Source organism: Salarias fasciatus, chromosome 6, assembly GCF_902148845.1.
Source record: "Salarias fasciatus chromosome 6, fSalaFa1.1, whole genome shotgun sequence".
Lineage (NCBI taxonomy): Eukaryota > Metazoa > Chordata > Actinopteri > Blenniiformes > Blenniidae > Salarias > Salarias fasciatus.
The window spans coordinates 2,475,257-2,489,321 of record NC_043750.1 but is presented as its reverse complement, the minus strand read 5'-3'; the positions used below and the strand labels follow the sequence as shown (position 1 = coordinate 2,489,321).

The 14,065-nt window shown below is 49.0% G+C and overlaps 1 long non-coding RNA gene across 1 annotated transcript; it reads left to right on the top strand.

Annotated features, from left to right (window-relative positions):
* Nucleotides 1-1,165: 1,165 nt before the first annotated feature.
* Nucleotides 1,166-8,376, top strand: LOC115390474 (uncharacterized). The gene is made up of 3 exons (XR_003931682.1): nucleotides 1,166-2,463; nucleotides 4,881-4,953; nucleotides 6,728-8,376. It is a non-coding gene; the product is annotated as an uncharacterized LOC115390474 (long non-coding RNA).
* The last annotated feature ends 5,689 nt before the right edge of the window (nucleotides 8,377-14,065 follow it).

Below are 14,065 nucleotides of genomic sequence, written 5' to 3'. Positions count from 1 at the left end.
GGGTTAGCTTTAGCTCTTTAGCTCTAGCTTCTCTCAGGGTTAGCTTTAACTCTTTAGCTCTAGCTTCTCTGAGGGTTAGCTTTAGCTCTTTAGCTCTAGCTTCTCGCCAGGCGCAGACTCTGGCTCTGCTGGATTGTTTTAATACTTGGTACTTTGCTCTAACTTTACTTATTGCTGCTCTCGGATGATGGTTAATGTTCGTCTCCGTGATCTCTGCCATGTCTGTTTTGGAAAAAGCTAAGCAGTGATGCTGTCAGTTCTGGTTTAGCCACCGGAATTCGCCAAAGAAATTTGAAAACAAAAAGCAGAGACGCTGATCGCACTGCGCCGTTGCCTCGTCCCTGGCTCCACCCAGCTCCACCCAGCTCCACGATCCAGGTGTGGAGTGGGCGGGGCTGGTTTACCAGGCTACAGGTACAGTAGCCCGTGTTTCAGAAAATGTTCTCTGTTCACCTGGAGATGGAGAACCAGTCGTTTGTGGAAACGTTTTACTCTGGAAAAAAAAATGGACATTTTCAGTGAGTCCAGCATTGTTTTCCAGGTTTGCTGCTTCAGCTGAGAGTGAGTCAGTCGGGCCTCCAAACGGCTGCAGACCCTCAGGTCTCCTGTCGGACTGAGACTTTCTAAATGACTTTCCTCCGGACCTCTGAATGGACCGTGTTGATTGGGTGAGTTTGCACGAGGACAAGAACCACAAGACCTCCAGAGTTTTCACATCCATTCAGATTCTAGCAAAACCTCTTGAAACTGTTGAAGCGTTAGGTGAAGGACTCAGTGAGTCGTTTTCACGGTGATAACTGTGTGAAGGCTTCATGGAGAGCAGGCAGCTCAGAGGAGAATCGCTGAGGAGAACCAACTGGAGGTGAGGACGAAGACGTGAGGACTCAGAAGGCAGTGAGAGCAGCTCCTGCACCAAACGAGACACCGATCATGTTTCACCGTGTGATAAACAAGCCTGAACAACAAGGTTATTTTCAGTCGGTTCTCAAAGTGCAGGTTGAGTCCAGCACCAAGTCAGGCGTTTTCGACTGTGCTCTCACAGTTCAGGATGTGGTTCTTCTTGTCGACTTTGCACCTGCAGCTCTCTCAGGAAATAACAGGAAGTTGACTTTTGCAGCGACTTTGCAGCAAGTGGCAGCTCTGCCTGTGACGGGCATGGCTGTCCCGCTGCGGTTCTGTCAAGATTAACCACACGGGGAAGAACCGCCGCCAACGGTCTCCGCTTCCACCTTCTTATGATCGACCCACTGAGTTCTCATGTGTGTCGGCATTTACTGTTGTTGTCTGGAGCAACATGGAAAGCGTGGAAACCTTTTTATCCACGCTTCCAGAACTTTTCAGATTGTTTCTGGTAAAAACAAGAGCGTCTTTAATGATCCTCTGTTCTTTTACTCATGAAAAGCTGAATGCTGTCTCTGCTGCGCTGCAGGAGCCGGCAGCAAACACACCTTCATGTGTGTCTTTCCTCGGTGTGTTGAGAGTTCTGAAGCTTCTTGGTGATGAAACTGTCTCCAGCCCAGCTCCTCCAGATCACCACTCTGGCACTTGGTTTAGAGACCGTGATTATTTTTGTCATATTACTGCAGTATTTCTCTGTAATTCTATTAATGTTCAACTCTGGAAGCCTCCCTCTCTTTCATATAGTCTTTCTCTATCCTGAAATACAACAAAAATGCGGAGCAGGTTTCTTTTGAATCACTACTTTTTAATGTTCTGGGGAAGATTGTATGTCGATTGTTTCGATGTTCTTGTATAAACAACCCGACGTGTGACCTGCTTCAGCCACATCCGGCACAGTAAGTGAAAAGAAACCTTGCTCACCACGACTTCCCTGGGCTCCATACTGGCAAAACTGTGACTTGATTCATTTTCTGAAATAATAATGATAACAATAGATTTTATTTATAGTCTTCTCTCGGCTCATCAATATGAAGACTGATATTTTCCTCCACGATGAGCAGAAGACACCGAGGAGCGCTGAGTGCTAAACCAGGGCAGGCAGCGACGGAGGGTCAGAGGTCAGACGGCCGACCAGGCACCAGGCACCGGGTTCAGGTCCAGGTCTTCAGGTTCCTTCCTAACCAGAGACGGGCGGGAAGCCGCCAGGCTTCCTCCACCCGCCTCCAGCTCCTCCGCCTGCCTGAGCGAGCAGGAACCAGACCGGAGAGAAAGTCTGAGAAGAAGAAAGTCTGGACTCACCTTCTGCAGGCGTCCGGGCGGAGCAGCAGACGGAGGAAGACCAGGAGCTCAGAGACAAAGAATGAAGAGTGTGAGGATGGCCGGCGTGGGCGGAGCAACAGAGGCCTGCTGGCAGTGGGCGGAGCAACAGAGGCCTGCTGGCAGTGGGCGGAGCAACAGAGGCCTGCTGGCAGTGGGCGGAGCAACAGAGGCCTGCTGGCAGTGGGCGGAGCAACAGAGTCCGACCGAGAGGATGAGTTCAGAGTTCCTGCTTCAGAAAACCAAGTGAGCTCGAGCTGACGGCAGGAAGACACCCAGCCGTCCTCCACCCAGCCCTCCTCCACCTCCAAGCCCTCCTCCACCCAGCCCTCCTCCACCCAGCCGTCCTCCCCACAGCCCTCCTCCCGCCAGGCCTTCTCCACCCAGCCCACCTCCACCTCCAAGCCCTCCTCCCCCCAGCCCTCCTCCACCTCCAAGCCCTCCTCCCCCCAGCCCTCCTCCACCTCCAAGCCCTCCTCCACCCAGCCCTCCTCCACCTCCAAGCCCTCCTCCACCTCCAAGCCCTCCTCCCCCCAGCCCTCCTCCACCTCCAAGCCCTCCTCCCCCCAGCCCTCCTCCACCTCCAAGCCCTCCTCCCCCCAGCCCTCCTCCACCTCCAAGCCCTCCTCCACCTCCAAGCCCTCCTCCACCTCCAAGTCCTCCTCCCCCCAGCCCTCCTCCACCTCCAAGCCCTCCTCCCCCCAGCCCTCCTCCACCTCCAAGCCCTCCTCCACCCAGCCCTCCTCCACCTCCAAGCCCTCCTCCCCCCAGCCCTCCTCCACCTCCAAGCCCTCCTCCCCCCAGCCCTCCTCCACCTCCAAGCCCTCCTCCACCTCCAAGCCCTCCTCCCCCTCAAAGTCCTCCCCCCCAGTCCTCCTCCACCTCCAAGCCCTCCTCCCCCCAGCCCTCCTCCACCTCCAAGCCCTCCTCCCCCCAGCCCTCCTCCACCTCCAAGCCCTCCTCCCCCCAGCCCTCCTCCACCTCCAAGCCCTCCTCCACCTCCAAGCCCTCCTCCCCCTCAAAGTCCTCCCCCCCAGTCCTCCTCCACCTCCAAGCCCTCCTCCCCCCAGCCCTCCTCCACCTCCAAGCCCTCCTCCACCTCAAAGTCCTCCTCCACCTCCAAGCCCTCCTCCCCCCAGCCCTCCTCCACCTCCAAGCCCTCCTCCCCCCAGCCCTCCTCCACCTCCAAGCCCTCCTCCACCTCAAAGTCCTCCTCCACCTCCAAGCCCTCCTCCCCCCAGCCCTCCTCCACCTCCAAGCCCTCCTCCACCTCAAAGTCCTCCCCCCCAGTCCTCCTCCACCTCCAAGCCCTCCTCCCCCCAGCCCTCCTCCACCTCCAAGCCCTCCTCCACCCAGCCCTCCTCCACCTCCAAGCCCTCCTCCACCTCAAAGTCCTCCTCCCCCCAGCCCTCCTCCACCTCCAAGCCCTCCTCCACCTCAAAGTCCTCCCCCCCCAGCCCTCCTCCACCTCCAAGCCCTCCTCCACCTCAAAGTCCTCCTCCACCCCCCAGCCCTCCTCCACCTCCAAGCCCTCCTCCACCTCCAAGCCCTCCTCCACCTCAAAGTCCTCCCCCCCCAGTCCTCCTCCACCTCAAAGTCCTCCTCCACCCAGCCCTCCTCCCCCCAGTCCTCCTCTGCCCAGTTCTCCACTCAGCTAGCATGCTGAGCTGTCCTCACTCTCTCATGCTGAGCTGTCCTCACTCTCTCATGCTGAGCTGTCCTCACTCTCTCATGCTGAGAAGTCCTCACTCTTTCATGCTGAGCTGTCCTCACTCTCTCATGCTGAGCTGTCCTCACTCTCTCATGCTGAGAAGTCCTCACTCTTTCATGCTGAGCTGTCCTCACTCTCTCATGCTGAGCTGTCCTCACTATCTCATGCTGAGAAGTCCTCACTCTTTCATGCTGAGTTGTCCTCACTCTCTCATGCTGAGAAGTCCTCACTCTTTCATGCTGAGTTGTCCTCACTCTCTCATGCTGAGCTGTCCTCACTCTTTCATGCTGAGCTGTCCTCACTCTCTCATGCTGAGCTGTCCTCACTATCTCATGCTGAGAAGTCCTCACTCTTTCATGCTGAGTTGTCCTCACTCTCTCATGCTGAGAAGTCCTCACTCTTTCATGCTGAGCTGTCCTCACTCTCTCATGCTGAGCTGTCCTCACTCTCTCATGCTGAGAAGTCCTCACTCTCTCATGCTGAGCTGTCCTCACTCTCTCATGCTGAGCTGTCCTCACTCTCTCATGCTGAGAAGTCCTCACTCTTTCATGCTGAGCTGTCCTCACTCTCTCATGCTGAGCTGTCCTCACTCTCTCATGCTGAGCTGTCCTCACTCTCTCATGCTGAGCTGTCCTCACTCTCTCATGCTGAGAAGTCCTCACTCTCTCATGCTGAGCTGTCCTCACTTTCTCATGCTGAGCTGTCCTCACTCTCTCATGCTGAGCTGTCCTCACTTTCTCATGCTGAGCTGTCCTCACTCTCTCATGCTGAGCTGTCCTCACTCTCTCATGCTGAGCTGTCCTCACTCTCTCATGCTGAGCTGTCCTCACTCTTTCATGCTGAGCTGTCCTCACTCTCTCATGCTGAGCTGTCCTCACTCTCTCATGCTGAGCTGTCCTCACTCTCTCATGCTGAGCTGTCCTCACTCTTTCGTTCTGCTTCCATTCTTCAGGAGACCTTGACGCCCCAGAGGCAGCATGTTTTGACGTCTTCAGCAGAGACGTCTTGCTGTCATGATCAAACAGGTTTGTTACATCTGATTTTGCTGTAAACTGATAAAACATCATGTTTTGTGTTTCATGCTCCAACGGTGAAAGGACAGACGGCGTCTCCTGAAAGCCTGTTTCATTGTCACACTCGGCAGCTGGAGCATTTTCTGGGACAAAAGTGATCAAAAAGAATGAAGCGGTAAATCCAATGAATGGAACTACCGCTTTGGCCCGAATATAAGATGATATTTTTTTCCAGGAATGGTATTCTCAAAAATGGGGTGGTGCTATAATGGAGGACTGTCGGTGCTGTGCCCGTGGACTGGCTTCAGTTCTACTTCTGGGATCCGTGGTTCTTGTGCTGGACCGTCCAACGGACTGTCCTCAACATAGTCCTCGGCTTTACTTCTTATTGTCTCATGCTAGCTGTTGCCAAAGCTGTCCGTCCCTGGGAGAGGGATCCCTCCATACTGTGGTTCTCCCCAAGATCTCTTCTTCTCCCACTGGGTTTCTGGAGGTTTTTCTTGCCGGATGTGAGGGTCTAAGGCGGTGGTTGCTTCGTTTTGTCTCCTTACTGTGAATTTGACATATTAACATGATGCTTATTCACTGTTTTTATTTCTACCAACCAATGTAACATCTTGAAGCCTCTGAGGCGGCTGTTGTTGTGATACTGGGCTATACAAAAATACATTGATTGATTGATTGATTGATTGAGGACTGGATGGAGCCAGAGTCCCGGGGAGCTGGACTGCCTCTGCTCCATGCAGTGGCTCCGCCCCCCGTTAGGGGGAGCTAGTGAGCTGGACAGAGTGTCAGCCTGCAGCAGTGAGAGAAGAAGACTGAGCAGTGTGGCTGCTGCTGGTTTTTCTAAGCTTCATTTCAAACAGCATCCAGAATACCTGCCTGTCAGTACTCGAGTATACTTAGTTGATGTTCAGGATGGAGGGGAAACGGATACTTGTGAGTTTGGCCGTTAGTTTTGAAGTTTCAACACAGATGCTAATTCCGTTAGCATGTCAGTGGCGTTTCCATTAATGGTTAGCATTGAGCTAGCGGCTTTGATTTTAAATCCTGACTTGTGTTTTCAGACAGTGATGTATGCTGTGATACATCCTGTGTGTTTGTTCACGTCTATGTTTATCTGGTTGGTTTCAGTTTTCCAGCCTTCAGGAGAAATTAATAAAAGCTCAGAGCAGCTGAAACCTGCTGCTTTCTCTCTGAAGAACTGTTCTCTACAGGCCAGACTGAACCCAGCATCCAGGAGGCTGAATTATTCATGTTCATCAAGCTAAACAGGACTTGAATTTGGTGGTTATAAAGTTATTTACATCATTATTGCAGTTATTGAACCTTTGAGGTATTTATTTGTTGCTTATTGTTGCTTATTTTGAGAAAGAGAATATATTTTTTATTTAATACTGCAGTGATATTTTTTATCTTAAATCACGTGAAATGTTATGTGTTGTGAGTTTCGAATAATTGTACAGTAACAAGTTGTTTTATGAGTAACCTTATTTTCATGAACATATTTTTATTTTCACAAAATCATATTTGAAAAGCAGGGGTTGTCTTACAATCAGAGTCGTCCTATATTCGGTACAATACGGTAATTGAAACTGCTTAAAGCTACTGAAATGATCACATTTATGCTGGAACAGTTTATTCCAGAATCACTCTCAGCAGCTCACATGGAGCAGTGTGTGTTTTACTCGCTCAGCATCTGAACGAATCCCTTACAAACAGGTTTCTGTGCATCACAGCTTTTATACTGTTGGTTCTCAAGCCGTGGTATGTGTTCCATTTTCAGGACCGGGCTGGACTCAAAAGCAGACAGAGAGCAGGCTGGCGTTTTCAGACCGTGAAGACAAGTCAGAGGAACCAGCAGGGGGTCAAAGCCGGGTCGTCCAGGACCCGGCGGTGAGAAGCTGGAGCCTCTGGTTCAGCACCGCACAGGGAGGTGAGCCAGGCTGAGACAGCCGCTACCTCCCAGCCTCAGGAGAAATGGACGCGACAGCTGAGGATCATCTGCCTCACTGCCAGCGCTGACGTCTGCAGTTTTCTTCAGGCTGGGTGGAAACAGAGAAACATTGCGATCACATGAAGTAAATAAAAATGGGCTCAGTTTTTCTAAATTAAGGGGAGGTTATCTCATAGTCTCTTATATGGTGTCTCTCTATACAGTATCTTATGAGGCGAAACAAGCTCCATGAAAAGAAACGAAGCTCTGCGTTGTTTTTCTGAGTCAGTGGGACGGCAGCCCGCGGCTGAATGAAAGGTGTTTCTGTTGAAGCCAGTGTGCTGTGAAGAAAGATCAAGCCGGAGGTGGAAATCTGTCCGATACCCACCCAACCACTCCACAGGAAGTCAGCCTGTGTGTTGACCTACATCTTCCTCCCTCAGCGTGTGCGTGTTTCCGTTGGTGTGTGTCTGAGCGCAGTTCTCGGGCTGCTGCTGCTCTCAGCCTTGTTTCACCGGCTGCACCTGTGGAGCCTGACTGGAGAGCAGCTCGTCAGCCCAGTCAGCCAATCCTGAGGCCGCCTGAGGGATTAAAGGGGGCCGGCGGCGGCTCGCCCAGCGGCCCCTCACCTGGTGGCTTCTCGCCCGGCGGCTTCTCGCCCGGCAGCTTTTCTCCCGGCGGTTCCTCCCCCAGCGGTGCCTCGCCCGGCCTTTGGAAACGTCTGGTCTGCTGTGTCTCCGTCCACATCTGTGTCTCTGAGCCTGAACTGTGGTCTACCTGGCTGGAGCTGACGGGCCAGTTCCTCGGTCCTGTGACCAGGAAACATCTCTGACCAACATGCTGGCTCGGAAACTCAGCACAGGTACTGATGGGTGAAACTAGCTTTCAACTCCTGTATGCCACTGAACACTGCCCCCTGGTGGTGTGGTTTATTATTGAAGGCTCCAGGTGGAGCAGAGCCAGTCAGCTGTTTGATCCCTCAGTGCTCACATCTGAACAGGCTGGAGGAGTCCAGGATCTGATCGGTCCTGCAGAGACCAGGATCACACACTGAAGGCTCTGATCAGACTCTGATCGGTCCCACAGAGACCAGGATCACACACTAAAGCAGCGTTCCCCAATTAATTTTCCCAAGGGCCAAAGTATGTGAAATATTCCAAGCTAAGGGCCAGGTCCAGTTTTTTTCCCCACTTTGCTAAGAAAATTTCATTCATACAGATAAATTGTGTTGCTGCTGTTATCGCTATTATTGTTATTTAATTACAATATTATTACAATGTGGATTTAACAGTTTTTTTTAATCATCCACCAACAATAAAGGCCTAACATAAAGAAAGACAATGAGAGTTGAGCCGGTGGAGTTTATTTTGATATTCAAAATATTTACAAATACATAATATATAACAGTTGTGGCACTCAACAGAACAAGAACAGTGTTAACTAACCTGACAAAGCTTTGTTTCAAAGTCCTCAGGAACTCAGTGTGAAGGCCGCTCCGTTTTGTCTGAAGTCACTTGGAAACAGCGTCTGCTAGTCTTGTGAGATCTCGCTATATGAGATGGCGTGGCCAGAAGTCCTGCCAGAGTCGGGTTGGATTCTCCTTGGAGCGACAGCCTTGCTCTCAATCAGCTGATTTGTGTGTGCTTCCTCTGCAATCCTCAATAAATCCTCCTTGTGCAGCGTCAACACCTGGACTCCTCATCTTTGGCTCTGATTCACCAAAAATTCCACAACATAACCTACTGTAAAATGTCCACAAACATTTCTGAAAATCATCAGAGTTAAGAGAACCCACCTATGAAATATCAGTTCACAACAGTAGACAAACACGAAAACTCTAAACCGGTGATTGTGGGCTTCTTCGTAAACGGCTCAAAGCCCATTCTGAGGCACAAATTCCTGTCAGCACCTCACAAGCTCCCTGGCAGAGAATCTAAACACAGACACACTGAGAAAGAGAGACACACACACACACACACACACACACACAGACAGAGAGAGAGAGAGAAAGAGAGAGTGTGTCAGATTTTATATGATAAAACACATCAACCCATGATCGTTAATTTGGGGGAAAGAGCTGGAGATTCACTCACCATCCAGTGAGAGAAGTGAGAACGATGGGATGCAGCACTCCGTCGGATGTCGAGCCTGCATTCAGTTGCGGCAATCCTGAGGCATTGTCCGAGATGTTCGTTGGAGAGACTGTTTCTGTCCTGCGTTTTGATGGAGTTCATTGATGAAAATGATGACTGGCATATGTACGTGGAGGGGAACATCGTGAGCAGGAGAACTGCAACAGCTCTCGTATTTTTTAATCAATCTTGGGGAACCACACTGATCCAAAAGTCACTCACTGTAACATCCTTGTGTTGTGCTTTGAGCACATCGGATGTTCCCATCTCCAACACTTCCATCTGAAGGGATGCCTCATCTATGGAGGGCAGCAGCCGTTTGGCTTCTGCAGTCCACTGGCCGTCAGCGGACATGGTGAAAGGCTGTCTCAGGAAGAAAAGGATATCATGTGATAGTTTACAAGAGCCTTCAAATCTTTCTCTGAAGTTTTCTGACAGCCTGGTCACAGAATCCGTCATTGCAGCATCCTCCTTTTCCCCCTGTCTCTCACAGTGCTCCCACAGACGTGGAAGTGTAACTTTCTCCTTTTGATGTCCCTTTCCAAAAGTTTCAGCTAGGGGTGGGCAATATAAACAATATAAACTGTATGTGATATAAATTTGGCCCACGATAGGGATTTTGGTCACACCGCCCAACCGCGATAGGACATTACGTCCACTAGGGGGCAGTAATGCAACGTTTTAGATGCCCATTCCCAGAATAAGTAGTACACAACATCAGCGATGGTGGCAAGCAGTGAACAGACAGAGGAAGAGCTCGTGAAAAAGATTGTTGCAACATCTATACCAGTGATCTGTAACTGGTGGCCCACCAGCTGAACAATATCTGGCCGCCAGATGATTTTGAGAATCTGAGGCAGCTGCTTCACGGAGGCAGTAACTCCGTCCATTAACCTGTCAGCATCCAGCTCCTCCTAAACCACCTTCATTACCTGTGAAACACCTGGAAACCCTCTGATTCAGTGAACAACCTGAGCCGTGCAGCTCCTGCTGCATTCAGGGACACTTTGTAAAATTAGCCTGCTGATAGACGCTACTGGTGCCTCAGTCAGCTGTTAGCTGAGCTGTTAGCCACCGACGACGAACGGGGATCAGTCAAAAAAAATCGGCCTGATGCCAAATCAAGTTGCCGACCCCTGATCTGTAATCTGGACATGGTTTGGGTTCAAAGTAATTTGAGTTATGTTATTTAATAGTTTAAAAACCACTTTCTGCTTCCTTGTTTCACCATGTGCTATGGTAACCATGGTAACCATTAAAAGACTGTTATGCTGAAATTCATATATCAAACTTGAAAATTCCTGTGGAAATTTTGGCTTTTATTCTTGATATATAGACTTTTTTCGTGATATATATCGTCTACCATGTAAGTTTCAAATTATACCGTGATATAAATGTAAGGCCATATCGCCCACCCCTAGTTTCAGCTTTGTCTGAAAAGTTCCAATCGCCTCGTACATGTCTGAGACTGTGTGATTCCTGCCTTGTAACTGCAGATTAAGCTGTTTCAGTTCAGAAATTTCTGAACCAGAGCGGGGGCGTCTGCCTGGGGGGGCGGCTTGGATCCGGGCTCTGTGATGAAGGCCGGCTGTCTGGGCTCTGAGGGCCTCTCTGGCCTGCTTCTGGCCTTCTTAGGGGTCAGAGGTCATATATGCATGATCACTATCACCATCACTAGGGATGTGCGATACCACTTTTTTTCAGATCGATACCAAGTACAAGTACTTCATCTTCAGTACTCACCGATACCGATACTCGCATACCAATACTTTGTATACATAAAATTTGAAATAATGCAATGACAGATTATTTTTGAAAATGAATTTTATTTCTAATAAAAAGGCAGCCCAGCCACTATGTCCAAAATAATAGTCTAAAAAATAAAACAAACAACTCTGAGTTTACACTTATTCAAATTAAATTAAGTGCAAGATAAAACAATTTCTCTGAATTTTAAGTTTTTGTTAAATGAACTGAATTACAAGACATAAACAAACAACTCTAAGTTATACACTTTTTAAAATAAACTTATTTTAAGACACTTCACCCACCTTGCCTAGCATGAAAGTTGTGAGAGTGAATGGTTGATGGTGGTGGGAGGGGCCGATGGTGCAGATTGGCAGCCTCGCTTCCGTCAGCCTGCCCCAGGGCAGCTGTGGCTACAGCAGTAGCTTACCACCACCCAGTATGGAGAGCATGAATAATACAATGCAATGTAAACCATCTTTGAGTGTCCTGAAAAGCGCTATATAAAACCAATGCATTATTTTAACGGTTTTTTTAAATGAAATTAAGTGCAAGATAAAACAGTTTTCTCTGAGTTTTACAGTTTACATAAACTAAGGTTTTTAAATGTACTAATTTTAATGATTTTTTTAAGAACTAAAGTCAAAGATAGAACAACCCCTGAGTTTAAAGAGTTGTTTGTGTTATTTGTGCTGCTCTCGGATCTCTGCTCTTCAGTTTCTCGGTCTTCTGCAGAGTTTGCCGTCGAGTTGCTGCCGGAGTTTTCTTTTTTTTCCAGCACAACAGCGTCAGACTCTCGTCAGACTCTCCAAGTCTCCAAATCCACAAGCTTCACCCTGAGGTGTTTAAACAAATTACTAGTGGTAAATGAACAACATCGCGCACCTCCATTAACAATTTTAGCATTGCAGAGTTTGCATTCTGCAAAGCTCGGCTTGTTTTTGCTTATATAAAAGAATTTCCACACCGGCGAAGTTTTGGTGAGACGAACAGCCGTTCTGGATTCATTCCTGTTGTCTCTGCTCTGGATGTGACGCTCATGGAGAAGTCATCCCGCTGCAGTGTAGCTCAGCGCCTGTCAGCGCAGACTCCCAGAGAGGAGCTTCTTCCTCTTTCATGTTTGTCGGCAGCTTGCATCCCATTTGGTTGCACTACCGCCAACTGCTGGTGAGGAGGGCTTACTACGCGTGGGGTTTTCTTGCGGTGAGTATTGGCGGCTGGCATCGGTAGCCTTCACGAGTACCCGATACTTTGAAATAAGGCCAGTATCGGCCCGATACCGATACTTGGTATCGGTACTCGCACATCCCTAACCATCACTATCACCATCATATTTGCATGATCACGCTGATCTTTAATCACTCTTCACATACATACAGTAGACCTCTCTTGATGCATGCCCCGAGTTTACTACTAGTTACTACTAGCTATATTCTCAAAAAAAAAAAAAAAAATTGTATGTATATATATGTATATGTATGATTCTGTTAGTTTTTGTGTTGGTTGTAGTTTTGGTGTTGTCTAGATTGGGGTTTGGGATTGTTCTTGGTTGCGTGTGGTGCGTTGACAACACTGTTTTGCATTGTGAATTTGTACATAGGTAAACCCCCCCCCCCCCCCCCCCCCCCCCCCCCCGCCCCCCCTTTATCTTTATCTCTTTCTGTCTCTCGCTCTCTGAGCGTTTCCGTCCCGGTCCTGTCTGGCCGCCATGCCAGATGCCAGTTTTAAATAAAGGCAGCAGCAGGAGGAGATTCAGTCTCGTCCTGCTGCTGACATTAAAATCTGTTCGGATAGTAGAAGGCTACAGTCATGTGGGGTGAGAGCTGACGTCACTTTTGGTGAGTGTTTTCCGTGTTGGTGAAGCTTGCGAGCGACTCAAGTGTTTGCTGTCTCTCTCTTGCTATTACTGTTAATTCATGAAGCAATCAAAAAAAAAAAAAAGCATAGTGCTCATATACAACTGACTGTTTATTAAACAGGTCTGGGGTTAGCTTATTCTGGGGTTATTTATGCCCCTGATTGACCAGTGATCTCTCGTGAATTACATTTCTTCTCCGCTGTTAGCGCCACCAGCATGCTAACTAGCTTAGCGTGCTAACTAGCTTGGTCCGCCGGGACCGCTGTGGCGTCCTCCCCTCTGTCTTCTTTTCTTTCCTGCTCAGTGTGCCGTATGTTGAGTCGGAACCCTGCCTCCCTTGACGATAGGGGTATTTGCGTAAAGTGCAGTGTATTGACAGCGCTGGAGGCCAGGGTAACCGAGTTAGAGGAGCGGCTGCGCAGATGGGCAGGGCAGCGCTAGCTACAGTGAGGTAGCGGCAGGGCCTGCAGCCCGCTTCTGCAGTGAGAGGAGTGTTAACATATGGGATAGAGGTCAGTGACCTAAATGTTCTCCCTCAGAACACCATACTGTCAGACCATTTTTTAATTACTTTTCAGGTTTTGATTGAAGACTACTCTGCTCAAAAAGATAAAATTCAGCTGATACAGACATTATCTGAAAAATCTGTGGCTCGGTACAAAGAATTGATCCAGCCTGCATTTGCTGTATTATCTTGTGAACTCACAGAAATGAGCCTACTGACTAGTGGTGATAATAGTGATCAGTTCGTTGACAGTGCTATGCACTCACTAAAATCTGCCCTTGACGTAGTGGCCCTGTTGAAGCAGAAAACTAATTGACCCAGCCGCGTTGCTCCATGGTTTAATTCTGAAACCCGTGTTCTAAAAAAAAAAACTCGGCAATTAGAAAGACTGTGGCGTAAATCTAAATCGGAACAATCTCTGAAGGCTTGGAAATGTAGCTTGCTAAGCTATAAACAAACTCTTTTTAAAGCCAAGACTGTGGGCCCTAACTTGGTAGACTCCGCCGAGTCCGCCCACTGTCAGTGGATCGTAAAGTGCGCCGTCGGCAGATAAAGTCAACGGGGCGTGTCCAGAAAATTGTCCTAATTTCATGAACCAGGCGCAATCACACCTCCATCCCGCCCACCGGCGCAGGTGGCGCAAGAGGGAGGAGAGAAAATGGGTTTAACCCAGCTGAGTGTAATTTGACCAATCAAATGAACACCTCTCCTTTTTTTCAAATGCACTGCAGCGAAGTACACTGCTATATTAGCATGATGAAATACATTTTATTTCCTGGCCTCAATACTAAACCATAGTGAAGCAACAATGTATATGACTGCATTTTGAAATAAATAATCTCTTGAAGAGCTTGGGGAGCCAGACAAATGAAATAAAAATGCAGACACCCTGCATTTAGAGGCTACATAAAGACTTTGTAGGGAAAGGGAAAATCTGTTTTTATTTG